Here is a 14,230-nt window from a genome sequence, read left to right as displayed (position 1 = left end):
TGTCCTTTAAATGGGTCAAAAACCAACTTCAGGTTTTACTTCACCAAAGCGCGGAGGAAAAAGCCCCTGTGAAGCGTCCAGGTGTGTAATTTCATCTGTCCTTGTTCTGTCACTGGTCCCAGCTGAGCGTGCTACTGGTCAGCACGTCCTGTCCTAATTACGCGCTAGCAGGGAGGACCACAGGCCCAGATGCAGCCGGAGCAGCGGCCGCGGCTCCGCGACGCGCCAGCACCAACAAACAGCGCCGAGCAGCAGAGAGCGGCCTCACGCACAGACACATGTGTAGCGGGACTGCGCCTCCTTCCAGGTCATTAGCCCCTGACTGTCAGGGCGAGGCGAGGAGGCGCCAGGGCTCCAGCCAGATGTGCTGCTGACGCACGGAAACGCTTCCCAGCACCGACGGCCTCGGACGCAGCAGTGAAGTCCTGTCTGAGAAGCTCCGAGTGGAGGCATTTGTGGCAAATGTTACAAGGTAAAATCTGAGGTAATGTGGAAATGCTCCTTCTGGTTGATATCTGCAGCACAAATACAACCCAAGGCATAAACCCTCCTGCAGGTCTGTTTTGCATGAACGTCACCGTTAATTTAGCACCGCAAGCATAAAAGTCAACGCCGCGTCAGTGTTTATGTGCGTTCGCACCCTTCTGCGCTTTCAACAGCTGAACTCTGGAACCATTTCAGCACCAGGAGAGGACAAACAACACTTCGATCCGCGCTTGTCAACTCCAACAATCGCTGCTGAAAGATACTGTTAATGAAAAATCAACACCTTCAGTGTGTGTGTGTGTGTGTGTGTGTGTGTAGCAACATGAGCATAAGTCATCTAAAAATGAGTCAGACTGACTCAGCACAGATAATAATAGAAGGTCCTTTGCATTAAGTGAACAGCAGCAGCTGCAGACGGACACTCGCTCAGTTTATAACGTTATGAAGCAAAGTAAGGGATTCCATGTAAGTGAACAAAATGTAGTTCTTTTCTCTATTGTGCACATTTTCCCGTGCTGTAACTTTGTACTTTGCCATCGCAGCTAAAGGATCAGCTCCTGCAGCAGAGACGAAGCTCCGGCTCAAGGACACTTCTGGGCACCGGTGGAGGATAAGTCTCGACAGCTTGAGCACACGAGTCCAGTCGCAGTTAGTTTTAGTCGCCACCAAACTCCCAGCAACACCCTGCAACCCTTTTGAAAGCGACCCAGTGCTGCAGCGCGTTCGGGGGAAGATAAAAGCGTGGGCCGTGAGGGATGAGAGGAGCTGCAGGACGGCGCGGGCAGAGCTGCCGGTGGAGGGATCTGGCAGAGCGGCGCCGGCCTCCTGCTGGCGCCGCTCTGCTCTGGAGCGCAGTTGGCCGGTGTGAGAGCGAGGACGGCCAAATCCCCAAACCCGCGCAAATACGTCCAGCGAGCGGCCCCGCACGCCCAAATGTCTGCACATCATCACAGCTACTTAATGCAAATGCAGGTGCAAAAGTCAAAAATGCTAATTATTTACCAGCGGAGGTTGTTTCTAAGTCAAACGTTTAGTTATTGTTGCTATTTCAGGAGGTTGTGTTTATGATGCGACGTCACCTCTTAGGGCGGTTTCAGACGAGTGTCTATGTGAACCTCTTCCTTCAGACGAGCCCTGAGCAGATGGCTCCGTTGACTGGCACACTGCGCGCTCCTGCTAAATTTATGGATCGCTTTGACACCATTGTGGGCTCATCTGCAGCTTCCTGGGAGAAGTGATTCATTTAATTATGCTGAAGTGATGTGAAAGTTTAAAGGCAGTCGCTCTCGATGCAGAGCTTCAGTTTCTGTGAACCAGAATCCCCCGTTTTACGATTAGTTGAACATCCGCTCACACGGCAGTCAACAGGTCACTTCTGGAGTTTCAAAGCAATTGTCAGGTTTCATGTTTTCTTTCTATTTGGCAACGAGGCGCTTTCACAAAAAAACATCTCCAAAGAGTTTTTTCCAGGAAAATGAGCAGCAGCTTCATCCTCACACACACCTGTGCTGCTGTACAGAAAGCAGCGTGAGACGCGTCTGTCCTGCTCTCTGGCGTAATTATAGCGCGAGCTGCTCACCAGAGGGGCTGATGACACATAAGGGTGTTTAATTAATATCTGAAAGCAGCTCCACAAGGTGGCGGCGTCTCAGGACAGGACGGCAAACAAAGAAAAAGGAAGGGAAGTGGAACAAAGTGAAGAACTACAGAGAGACGCGCTGGACTCAAACCTCCACATAACTCTTACTCCTAATAAATGTAGGCCAGATTAATATGCAAGACTCATCAAATTAAATACAGAGAATGATAAGGATGTAAGAAAAAACAGAGGAGAGCGTGTAATATCAGTCATAGCCATTAGCGCCGCGTGGAAAATGATATTGTTCTGCAGGAAGCAATTTCATTTGTGTGCACATGACACAGAGCTACTGGGGGGAAGCTGGAGCCGGAGTCAGAGCCGGAGTCAAAGCCGGAGTCAAAGCCGGAATCAAAGCTGGAGTCAGAGCTGGAGCCAGAGCCAGAGCTGGAATCAGAGCTGGAGTCAGAGCCAGAGCCAGAGTCTGAGCTGGAGTCAGTCAGAGTCTGAGCTGAAGTCGGAGTAAGAGTCAGAGTTGAATTCAAAGTCAAAGTCGGAGTCAGAGCCGGAATCAGAGCCGGAGTCAGAGCCGGCGTCAGAGTCTGAGCTGGAGTCAGAGTCAGAGTCAGAGTCGGAACCAGAGCAGGAGCCAGAGCCAGAGTCGCTAGTCAGAGCTCGATTCAGAGACACTTCCTGTGAATGTGCTCACCTGCTGCGCTGTGGTCGTAATTACTACAATTTAAAAAATAGGTTTAAAAGTTTAAAATTGTATCATTTGCAGCCGAAATTCTCCTCACTCTGTTGTTCCAACGCATTCACACTTCGCATTTGAGCCTCAGAGCGTTAAAATCCAAGTATAGGTCAGTGAACCTGACTTCACATGTTATTAGCATAACATTGCACATGACTGACGGTGAGTCGTGAAGCTGTGAAGACGCTACTGGACTCTCTGCCATGAAATCAGGTCCAGGGTCCATGATGTGATGCCCGTGGAGCCAGAAGCAGCAGGTTCAGCTCTATTTGTGAAAGAGATTCACCAGTGACTCTCAACTAGATTTACCACGAGGGATCGCATTGTTTTGGGTTCTTTTGTATTTATTACTTCATGTCATCGGCCTCATTTGATTTTAATTTTGTTTAAACTTGTCGTCATTTACAAACACCTGCCCTCAACGTCTTTCCTTGAACACAGTGTTTGTTCGTACCTGCCTCTCAGATGTTGAATCTGTCTCTAAATGCATTTTGCTGATGGGACCTCGGCCCGTCGGCTTCGGCCCTCAGGCCTCAGGCTCTAATCGCCTCACAATGCAACGCCGGTGATTAAATGTTAAAAGGGTCCTTGAGCCATTTCGATTTTCAATGTCGGTCTCTGTCTGCGCTTTTTGCCTCCGTCTCACCGCTTAAAACCTAAACGGCAGCAGACACAGTTATCTATGGCTCGACAAACACTTCATGCCTTGAAGAATTTCCAAACAACAACAACAGCAACAGCAACAAAGCTTCCGGAGACGTTACGAACAGAAATCATGTTCAAGCCTTTTCAGGGTTGAAGAAAAAAATCCCAGAGGGAGGAATTACACCAACATCACTGTCATTCTTTGTAATTGCTGCAAATAAACTTGTTCAATTATGTTTATGATGCCTTTACTGCACAGATTATATGCAGCCACTATACGACACACACACACACACACACACACACACCTGAGAGCTGCTCCTCTGACGAGCGCGTTTGGCAGCTCTGCCAGGAGGTTTCGAGTCGCTCCATCCTCCTCTATAGCTTTATTTGTTTTGTCATGAAAGCAAATTTTTGAAAATTGACACTTGCCGTAACGAGCATCTGTTTTCACCATCTGCGCGTTATGCAAATGGCGCCAATGAATATTCAGACAGGACTCCGTGTGGAGGCACGAGGCCTCGGGCTCGCTCACAGTTGGTGGAGAGGATCCGCGGACCAGCAGGACGAGGAGGTAAATCTCCGTCTCCGCTTCTCCCTTTAAGCGCGCATATGCTCAATGAAAGCTCTACTAATTTGGAACAATTTATGAGCTGACAGACGTCGACGCTCGTTCTTCTGCGATGCCTGAAACGCTCCCTCGCTCCTCTTTTGTGGCCCTCGTTCGCCCTCGTCGACCCCGTTTTCTCTCTCTTCCCTCTGCGCTTTGATGATTCACTTCTGTGTTTTTGATCACTTCTTTGTTTTCACTGTTTTAAATCACTCCTAATTCGCTCCGTGCGTCTATTCCTCTTCCCTCCCACTTCATTTCCATTTCCCACCTCTCCTCCGCCTCTCTTCACTTCTCCTACAGCGAGGGTATTGCATGAATTATTCAGAAGTGTTGCAGGATGATAATGGGAAATTAGAGGTGAGACTGTGCATGGCTTGTATATGTTTGTAGGATTAGTTGCTTCACTCTCGCCAGGAGCCACACGTGAGGGCCCTTTTATCCTTAGAAGTGATTCAATAAGTCAATAAAGTGACACGTCTGGTTAAAGCTACAGGCTGAAGATGACTGACAGCAGATTTAGATGTCGAGAGATGATGGAGTAATAACGGCTGCGGTTCGGGTTCTATGTCAACGCAATCACCTGCTGCCTGCAGCTTTTTGACTCAAAACTCAAAACAAAGAAAGGGGTCAATTACCTGCAAACAACTAACTCATCAGCCAATCAGACGGCAGCAGCTCAGTCGGTTTCGTCGTGTGGTGTAGCTTGGAGTGGTTTGAATGAGGCTCACAGGTTCACATAGCAACAGCTCCAGTCCAGTCACATGAGCCACGACACCGAGGGCCGTGATTCCTGACGATCTTCAAACTCCAGGTGAGACAGGTGAACGTTAAAGCTGCATCAGTGACGACGGCGGTGTTTTACATGGGAACACAGATTCCTGGTCCTCGGTGATGATCATCCTTCGTCTGTCGGCTCCCTAATAAACAGCCTTTCTTTGATGCTCTTCATCTTTTGTGCGTCGCTCGGCATCAGCGACGTGCTGTGAATTGAAGCAGAGTCTGAGACACTTTGGGTAATTGTGCGTACGGGTCCCATCGCTCCACACCCGTCCCACAACTGACAGCAGGAATCTATTTCTGTTAGATTCTGGATTGAAGATAAGTATTTTTAATGGCTGCTGTGAAGTGTTTTCTTTAATTGTGGGTCCAGGTCCTGTCTCACCCAGTCACAGCACAAGTAGCTCTTTTCTACTGGCTGCTTCGAGAGCTTCTGCTGCTGCTGAGACCATTGCGGCTCCTTCAGGGCTTCATTTAACCAACTTCCACTAAGTCGTGCAAATCCACCGGGCTGGAGGTGAACGGTGGCGCGAGCAGCCGTCGCTGCCGAGGCCCAGACGGGGGCGGAGCCTCCAGCGGCTGCAGGCGGCTGTTTATGGGATTTCCTCCCCTCCTGCTTCACACTGACCCCTTGTCTCTGTGCCTGTGGGGATCAGGAGCTCCTGGACGTCACCCTCTTGTTTCACAGCGTCTCCTGCAGCCTCTTCCAGCAGCGACACCACCCGCGAACGCAGCAGCTGAACCGCACGCAGCGAAGCAGCGCCAGGACGGGCGACGGGGGCCGTTCTCTCCATCCTCCATCCTGATTTAAACATGAAGCCCACATCAGGAGGAGATGAATATTCCAGCATGCGTGGCCTGTCTGTCGGAGCAGAGCTCATCAAAATGCGCCGGCAATTAATCTAATAATCAAAAAACATGATTTTACTGAACAGTACATTAAGTCTTTCCTCCTTCTCCTCAAAGTTAGTGGAGCAGCAGCGATTGGCCTGATTACTATTATTACGCAGAATATTCCTCATCATTTGAAATCGTTAAAGACTTTGGGTGAATTTGGATGAGGAGACCACTGAGTGCAGTGGGACGCTGCCAGCGACGCAACAGGCTCATCCTGACAACCAGCACTTACAGAACTTTAAAGACCGTTAGAACCGCTGAGCCCGACCCGACCGCTCCCAGGGATCACACTGCAAAACAGTTCAAGCGGAAGTTTGAGGGATTTCACTATTCTGTGTTAACATCCAGTCGCACCCTGCAGGTTTTATGCTCTTGATCAGAGGAAACGTATTGAACAGAGGCAGAAATCACTGCAAACAATGGGGCTGAGCGGGTTCTTCCCTGGCTTTGCACCCATTTTAATCAAGCAGCTGCTCACCTGCTTTTATGCCTCCCTCCATTTCTATTTACAGTGGGACTCCAGCAGCTCTGTTACCACAGGTCAAGGCGCTGTTCTCGGGAACTTAGATTAACACTGAGCAATTAGAGGCGCCGCATTCGCCGGCTGTGTTTATTATCCTGCCCTCAGTCTTGTTCTGTGGCTCAGCTAGTGAAATATGGATGTACATTCAATATTTAACATGAGGGCATCAAAGTGGGCCACAGCCTCAGAGCACGGGAACGAGAGAAGGAAAGATTAGGAGAATTTATCTGAAACGAGCGGCCGTTACTCACGAGGGGCTCAAATCTGCAGTTTTGTCCACATTCGCCATCATTAGCTCATTATCATTAGCAAAATCTGAACCTTTTTATTTAACGTGCAAATGAATCTGACACAGATGATAAAATGTGACCACATGCACGGATGTTTCTGCTTTGATGGTGAAAAACGGAAGCAGCTTCTCAGTCCTCGATCACAAGAAACAAGCCATCAGAGAAGAGAAGCTTCAGGGAGTGAGGCTGTGGTGGAAGGAAGTCAAGGAAGTGAAATGAAACCCGGTTTTAACAGCAGAGCAGGTGCAGAAAGACTTGACATAAAGCTGTGACCACGTCAACCTCGATTCTGGCTCCGGTTTGGTCTCCACCAGCTGGTTGAACTGAACCAGACCCAAACCAGCTCCAGCTCCTCATCGGTCCTTTCATTTTCCATCAGGTGGTTCGTGAACGCAGCTCGTGTGGAACCTGTCGTCGTGTGGTTGTTGTTTCTGGCTTCCAGTCTAATCCCTTCAGCTGTGCTCCACACGCATGCACACGACCTGCAGAGTTGGCAATGATGCGTTATAGGCCGTGGCTGCGTGCGCTCACACATCCGAGCCGCGGGGCGCCGCGAACGGGCCGGGACGCTTCCTCTGTGATGCTGTTTGCATCCACGCCGCCGCCGCCGCCGCCGCAGATTAACTTAATCTCATGTCAGCGCTGCAGCAGGAAGCTTATTCTGACAGGAGGTTCTAAGAGACGGGAGGAAAAGCAGAAACACGCGCCTCTTTCTGTCGTCCAAGGGGAGAGGAAATGTCCTCCCAAAATAAAAGCCTGCCGCTCTGAGCGGTGCATGCTGGGTAAGTCTACGGGGGGGTCTCTGTGTGCATCTGTCTCTTACTCAGTGGAGACACAGCCACGTTTCCTGAATTAGCATTTAGATTCCTACATCCCAGTCGTGGCCGTCGCCAGTGAATAATGGAATCGCTTCCAGCTAATGATACAGCGTTTGTTCACTCGTCTGTCCTTCGCTTTTCTCCAAAGTCCTTTTTTCCTCCAGAGGTTTGCTTAAGTGTTTGATTGGGTTCATTTTGTCTTACACTTGTTTCAGTTGCTGCCTCCACGCCCTCATCCTCCGTTCTTACCGGAGCCGGTTCCATTTTATCCTCTCTGGCGTTTCCTCCACTTTCTCTTCAGCCGTAGCTAAACTTTTCCATCTCCTCTGTCACCTGTGATTTCACCTCCTTCACCACTTCCTCTCACTCTTCCCCTTCACCTCGTTGTGCAACTCTCAGAAAGAAACTGATGAAAACACTCGTCCCAAGTGTCCTTTCCCCCCTTGATTCCTGCTCGGCTCTTACTGAACTCCAGGACGTAGAAAGGTGGCCATTCATCACGGCTGCAGAGTCGAACCGTGCGGTCTGAAAGAACGGAGGCGGTCATAAATCTGAAAGGCACAGGGGGTATGTATCAGTCAGCGTAGAGGAGGTCAGGAAGCATCCGGCATCGTGTTCATCGTGACGGGGATTCGGACGGCACAAAGAACTGGGCTCAAATCCAGAGGCAATTAGGGAACGATGTGATGTGGTTCATGATCAACAGGTGAGTCAGAGAGAGAGAGAGAAAGGGCGAGAGAGAGAGAGAGAGACAGAGAGAGAGACAGAGAGAGAGAGAAAGGGCGAGGGAGAGACAGAGACAGAGAGACAGACAAACAGAGACAGATCCATCACAATAAGACCAGCAGTGGAGCAAATACAGGTGGAAATTTTGTTCTAATTTAAGAATGCCTTTATTAGTCCCACAGCGGGGAAATGCTAAATAATAAATAAATAAATGATGTGTGTGTTATCCATCACACCAGACGTTAGCTTTAATGTGAATAATCAGAACAGACCGTCATCCTTCACATTCTCACCAATGCAGCACCGTGTCTCCATCAAAGTCTAATCAATATACAAAATGTCAGACTTCACAGCATTTGGAAGACTTAAATGGCTCAAACGTTGCTCCATAAACACACCACACACTCGTCCTCCCATTTGCTGTGTCATGCGCAGCATCGTGATCATCACTGACCACACACACACACACGCACACACACACTGAATCTGTGCATCAGCTCCGTTACCTCCTCCACCCTGACGACTTCAGCGGCAGTGAGCGCTCTCACGTCAGAGCGACCACTGGGAGTCGGCGGCTGAATTCCAACCACTGCATTAAAAATGTTAACGAGCTGATGATGATGGAGCCGAGCGGTTCGCTGCGATAGAGAAGCTCAGCCGTCGCCTTGTGCGGCGGCGGCGGCTCCACTTCATCCCCGTGTTGAGTTTCCTTTCTGCACCGGCTCGTCTGTAAGTGACGCCTGCACGCCTTATTTCTCCGTTTCACGAACACCTGCACATATTTGTGGCTGTAACAGCGCGTTGAGCCGCCGCGCGCCGACAACCGGCCCATTTCTGCCTGCCGCTGCACCTGCCGGCTATTGTTGATGCCCACTTTAGCAGCGAGGGCCTGCCGCCGGTGCGTTTGCAGAGGAAGAGAAGACTCGCTGTCACTCATTACCGGCAGCTGGAAGTGAGTGAGAGATGAAGCTCCCCTCATTGTTTGTGCTCAGTGGGTTTTCACATCGCGTGTGACTGGAATCAGAAAACGGGGCTTTTCTAGGAGGAAAACACTGTTTTCCACTTCTCAGCCAATGCAGCGATATGTTTCAAACATGATGATATAAGTGTGTGTCACAAAACAACATCGTCACTAGAGATTCTGAACTCCATCAGCCTCCATTAGACTGTGTCCTATGTTAAAACCAGGCCTGGTGTCAACATCACCACAGCACGTTTCTCTGCTGATCTGTGAGCAGCCAATGATAAACCCTTATTATTATTATTATTATTATTATTATTATCTCATGACGCGTTCACCAACAGGCATCAAACATCAGAACTTTCTGCACTCACCGTTCTTTGCTCCGGTTCTTCACCTCCACTGTCGAGCATGAACTTCACTTCCTGCTTCAGGCTCCGCCCCTTTGTACCCAACTCACCTCCACCTGGGTGGAGCCACAGCCCTCTGTGCTGCAGGTTCACTCACACTTCACATATCAGGTCGCAGTCAAACGGAGACGAGAGAGAACAGAGAAAAGGTGAACGATCGGGAAAGAGACTGAAAATGACAATGCATCAACAAACGAAGGAATGAGAAGAATAAAATAACAAGGTGCTCCAACATGCAGTAAATCGTCTTGGAGGAAGTGAAGGCAGGAAGAAGAAAGGCAGCGTGGATGAAGGCAGCAGCTGTCGGAGCCTCACAGCGAGAGGACGGCTGTCGACGCCCGACTGGTCCATGAGTCTGGAGCAAACGCTGCAGGAGGCGCGTCGCTCGCTCAGCTGTCAGACCCGCACGCACGCTGAGCTTCAGACGCAAAGACGTGGTACGGTAAAAACCTCAGTCCCCGTTTGTAACAGAGCGACCTGCAGTGAAGGCTGCTGCACCAGAGCTCAGGGCGGTCAGGACGCACACGACGGCCGCTGGAGACGTGAGGGACGCAGGAGGAGACGCACACACACGCACACAAATACACATACACACATGCACACAAATACACAAATACACACACGCACACACATAAATACACATGCACACAAATACACAAATACACACACACACACACACATGCACACAAATACAGACACACACACATAAATACACATACACAAACATGCATACAAATACACACACACGCACACACACCCACACATGCACACAAATACACACGTACACATAAATACACATACACACAAATACACAAATACACACGCACACATGCACACAAATACACACACACACACACACACATAAATACACATACACAAACATGCATACAAATACACACATGCACACACACCCACACATGCACACAAATACACACGTACACATGCACACAAATACACACGTACACACGCACACCAATACTCACACACGAACACAAATACACACATGCACACACACCCACACAAGCACACAAATACACACGTACACATGCACACAAATACACATGTACACATGCACACAAATACACAAATGCACACAAATACACACACACAAACATGCACACAAATACACACACACACAAATACACACACACACAAATACACACACACACGCACAAATACACAAATGCACACACACGCACACAAATACACACGTACACATGCACACAAATACACAAACGAACACACACCCACACATGCACACAAATACACACACGCACACAAATACACACAAATACACACACACACACAAATACACACACACACACACAAATACACACACACACACACAAATACACACACACACACACAAATACACACACACACACACAAATACACACACACACAAATACACACAAATACACACACACACACACAAATACACACACACACACACAAATACACACACACACACAAATATACACACACACACAAATACACACACACACACACGCACACATACACACACAGCCCTCTGTTTTCTCCTTTACACTTCCTTCTGTTTTAATAATCTTATTTCTAGGAGACAATTTCATTTTAAAGTCAAATTTAGCAACATTTGTCCTAAATTTTGCCGCAGATTAGTTTTCGTCACAACCAGAGCTAACGAGCCGCCGCAGTCAATTCAACAATCACTTATACTAATGAGGTCACTAATTAGGCCAAACAATGCAAATGTGTGTGTTGTCTCCCAAGTCCTGGAAATGTTAATCCATTATTAAAGTTAAATGCTGGTGCGGAGGAGTCGCTGCCACCAAAGTCATGGCCTCAGAAAGTGATGTTAGGTTAATGAAGCGGTTTGAAGTCGCCGCTAATTAGGAGCGGACGCTGCCTTCAGGGCGCCTCCGCGCGCGCTCACCTGCGGAGCCGCGTCGCGCTGCCGGCGCCTGCTTCAATTAAAGCGAAGCTGCAGAAAGAGGCAGAAACGAGGTCTCACGGACGCGGACGCGGCTTCTCGAAGCCACACACTCCAGCGGAGGCGGGACGAGCCGTCAGCGCCGCGTGAGGCTATTTCCACACGTGACCACGTGCCCTCGTTAGTCTGACGTGTTGTCCTTGACCGCCGTTATCGGGTTCCAGCTGAAGCCGCGCTCACGTTCACAGAAGCCGTAAACAGAGCGTGTTTGTGAGACGTCCCCGAGGCTGCGACGCGAGCGCGCGCGCACGCACGCACGCGCTCACGCCTCGACTCTAAGCCGCTGTCTCAACACATTTGCAGGCGGCCGTTCAGCCGCCTGCGTCTAATACGCTAATGCCTGGCTCCGCCCACGCGTCACTTCCTGTCCTCGCGTCAGCCGAAACCACCGGACGTCCGACCTCCGTCCAGCACCAGCTTCACCGGAGTGGAGGTCTCCGGGACCCCCAGCAGCCGCGGCTGCGGCCGGCGCCACGGTCGCTGAATGCATAGAGACGTCTCAGAAGCACGTGCTTTTCACCGCGTGCAACACGGAGTCAAAGTAAAACGCCTGCGTGGGTCTGAGTGGGGTAAAAGGTCACGCTCCACAGTCTGGGTCCTCGATCATTGCTCTCAGCTCCGCTGGTCCTGAGCCCTGATTCTGGTTCTGATGGACCGTTCTTCTTCTGCTGGTTCCGTTCTCCTCTTGACCTCTGGATCTGAGCATGAACCAGGGTCCGGAGCTTCTGCTAAAAAGAACGGGGGTTCACGTGTGTCCACATCGCCTGAACTCAGATCAGCCTCAGCTTTTAATGTGGCATCTTGAGTCAGTCACACAAACAGATGAGCTGCTGAACGGAGAAAGTCGGGCTGTGAATTCATTTGAACAGAAGAAATTCTCTAAAGGTGTGATGTAAACTCACAACACTGTGAACCAGAACAATAGCAGTGATGTTAGCGATGCGCTAACTCAAGGTCAGGGAGGTAACGATCACAGAGGGAATAATCTCGTTATTTCAAAAAAATCATCATTTAAAACCTTGGTGAAAATAGATAATTAGGTCTTAAATGCTGCAAAAGGTTAAAAGGAAGAAAGATCAGAATGTCCGATTAGTGTCTGTGATATAATAAGAATTATAATGCAAAATGAAGGTCTGTGTGAGCGAGAGCGGAGTCCAGACACGAGCGTTATCTCCGCCTTAGACGCGCTGATTAGATCTGCTGTCGCACATCAGGCCGCGCCACGCGTGTTCAGATGTGCTCTAATTAAACGCACAGAGACACGTGTTCGGGTCCAGACTCGTGCACGGCCTGTTTTACGACGCCTCCGGTTCCGTTCACTCTGACCCGAGGGTCCGCGTTTCCCACAGAGCGGATCCGAGCGCTGACCTCTGCACCGCGGCAGCGAAAAGCAGGAAGAGAAGGAGGCGCTTCAGAGCCGTGTTCTGAGAATGGGACGGACGAGGCTGAGGACTGGACGCGACTGTGGTTTTAAACCCTGGAACCGTGGCTCTCTTTCGTATGACGACGAGGACGCAGGCGTCGGCCGAGTCGTGTCTCAGCTGCAGCCGCTCTGACCTGTTTCAGCCCCTGAGCGTTCACTGCAGATAAACAATAAACAAGCAGTCTCCTATTGGCGCTGGACGAACAGCACCGAGTCCATGTCGTTCGTCAGAGCTTCTGAGGCAGCGTCCAGAATCAAAAACCAAGCTGGAGACAGGGTTGATTATGGGGAGAAGCAATTGGCCGCTCTATCGCTTTTCCGAGCGCTGCTTTGGGTGATTATGGATTTATCCATCGCTGCTTCCTCCGCTCACATCACAGACCGACGCTAAATGTTTCCCTTTGGAGGAGAATTGATGAATTGGCTTTTAACTGATCTTTGTCAGCATCGAGCCACTAAGACTCATCGGAGCATTTGCAGTGATTTCCCCCATTATGTTTAAATCAATATTGTTTATTATGCGGAGATTTTTATGTCTTGTAAACGAGGGAGTTCCACAGAGATGAAGCATCTCGTTTTCATTAGCAACGCGGCAAAGACGGCAGAATGAATCACAAATATGGAGACTGCTGTCAAATCAAATACCGGCGCTGAATCATCATCCAGCATTTGGGCAGTAATGAGGTTTTAGCATCTTTGAGCCGCTGCTATTGGTTTTCCAGCTCTCATAAAGCGATTTACAGCCTCAAACACAAAGGGAGCTGGTCTCAGCACGTCGTGTTGTTATGAATGAGTTCCTGTTGTCTTTGCTCCGTCCAAACATCGATTAGTGCAGATTTAAAGCTAATAAACATATTTACTGTGACTCATTTGATTTGGTTTCAGACTGATATAAAAACCAACTTTGTCCTGATGAATAAATAAATGTAGGAAACTGTGTCATGTTTTACTTTCCTTCCCTCTGACTATTAAATACTTTAACATGCAGTCATTTTTACAGTATGTTACTATTTTAATTAAGCATAATAACGCTCAGCTTTAACATCTGAAGCTCTGGTTTAATGAAGGCAGCGCCCACGTCTGTGTAATAATGCAAAACTCATTTTAGTGAACAAACATTTCATTTTCTCTGCGTATGTGAACGATGCGCCTCCTCCTCCCTGCGTTGAGGCAGCAACAGTCTGGACGTTAGGACAGAGAACCAAACGAGCAACGAGTTCTGGTTCTGGAAGGATGCACGAAGATATTAAAAAGGCATAACTTTCCCCAAAAAAAACTAAAATTAGAAAAAAAGTTTTTAGAAGAAGTTTGTCTGGATGTTCTGGATAATTGAGTTAGAAATGTTATTTCAGAGTTTTAATA

This window comes from Betta splendens, chromosome 14 (assembly GCF_900634795.4).
Source record: "Betta splendens chromosome 14, fBetSpl5.4, whole genome shotgun sequence".
Classification (NCBI taxonomy): Eukaryota; Metazoa; Chordata; class Actinopteri; order Anabantiformes; family Osphronemidae; genus Betta; species Betta splendens.
This window is presented reverse-complemented; position numbering follows the sequence as displayed.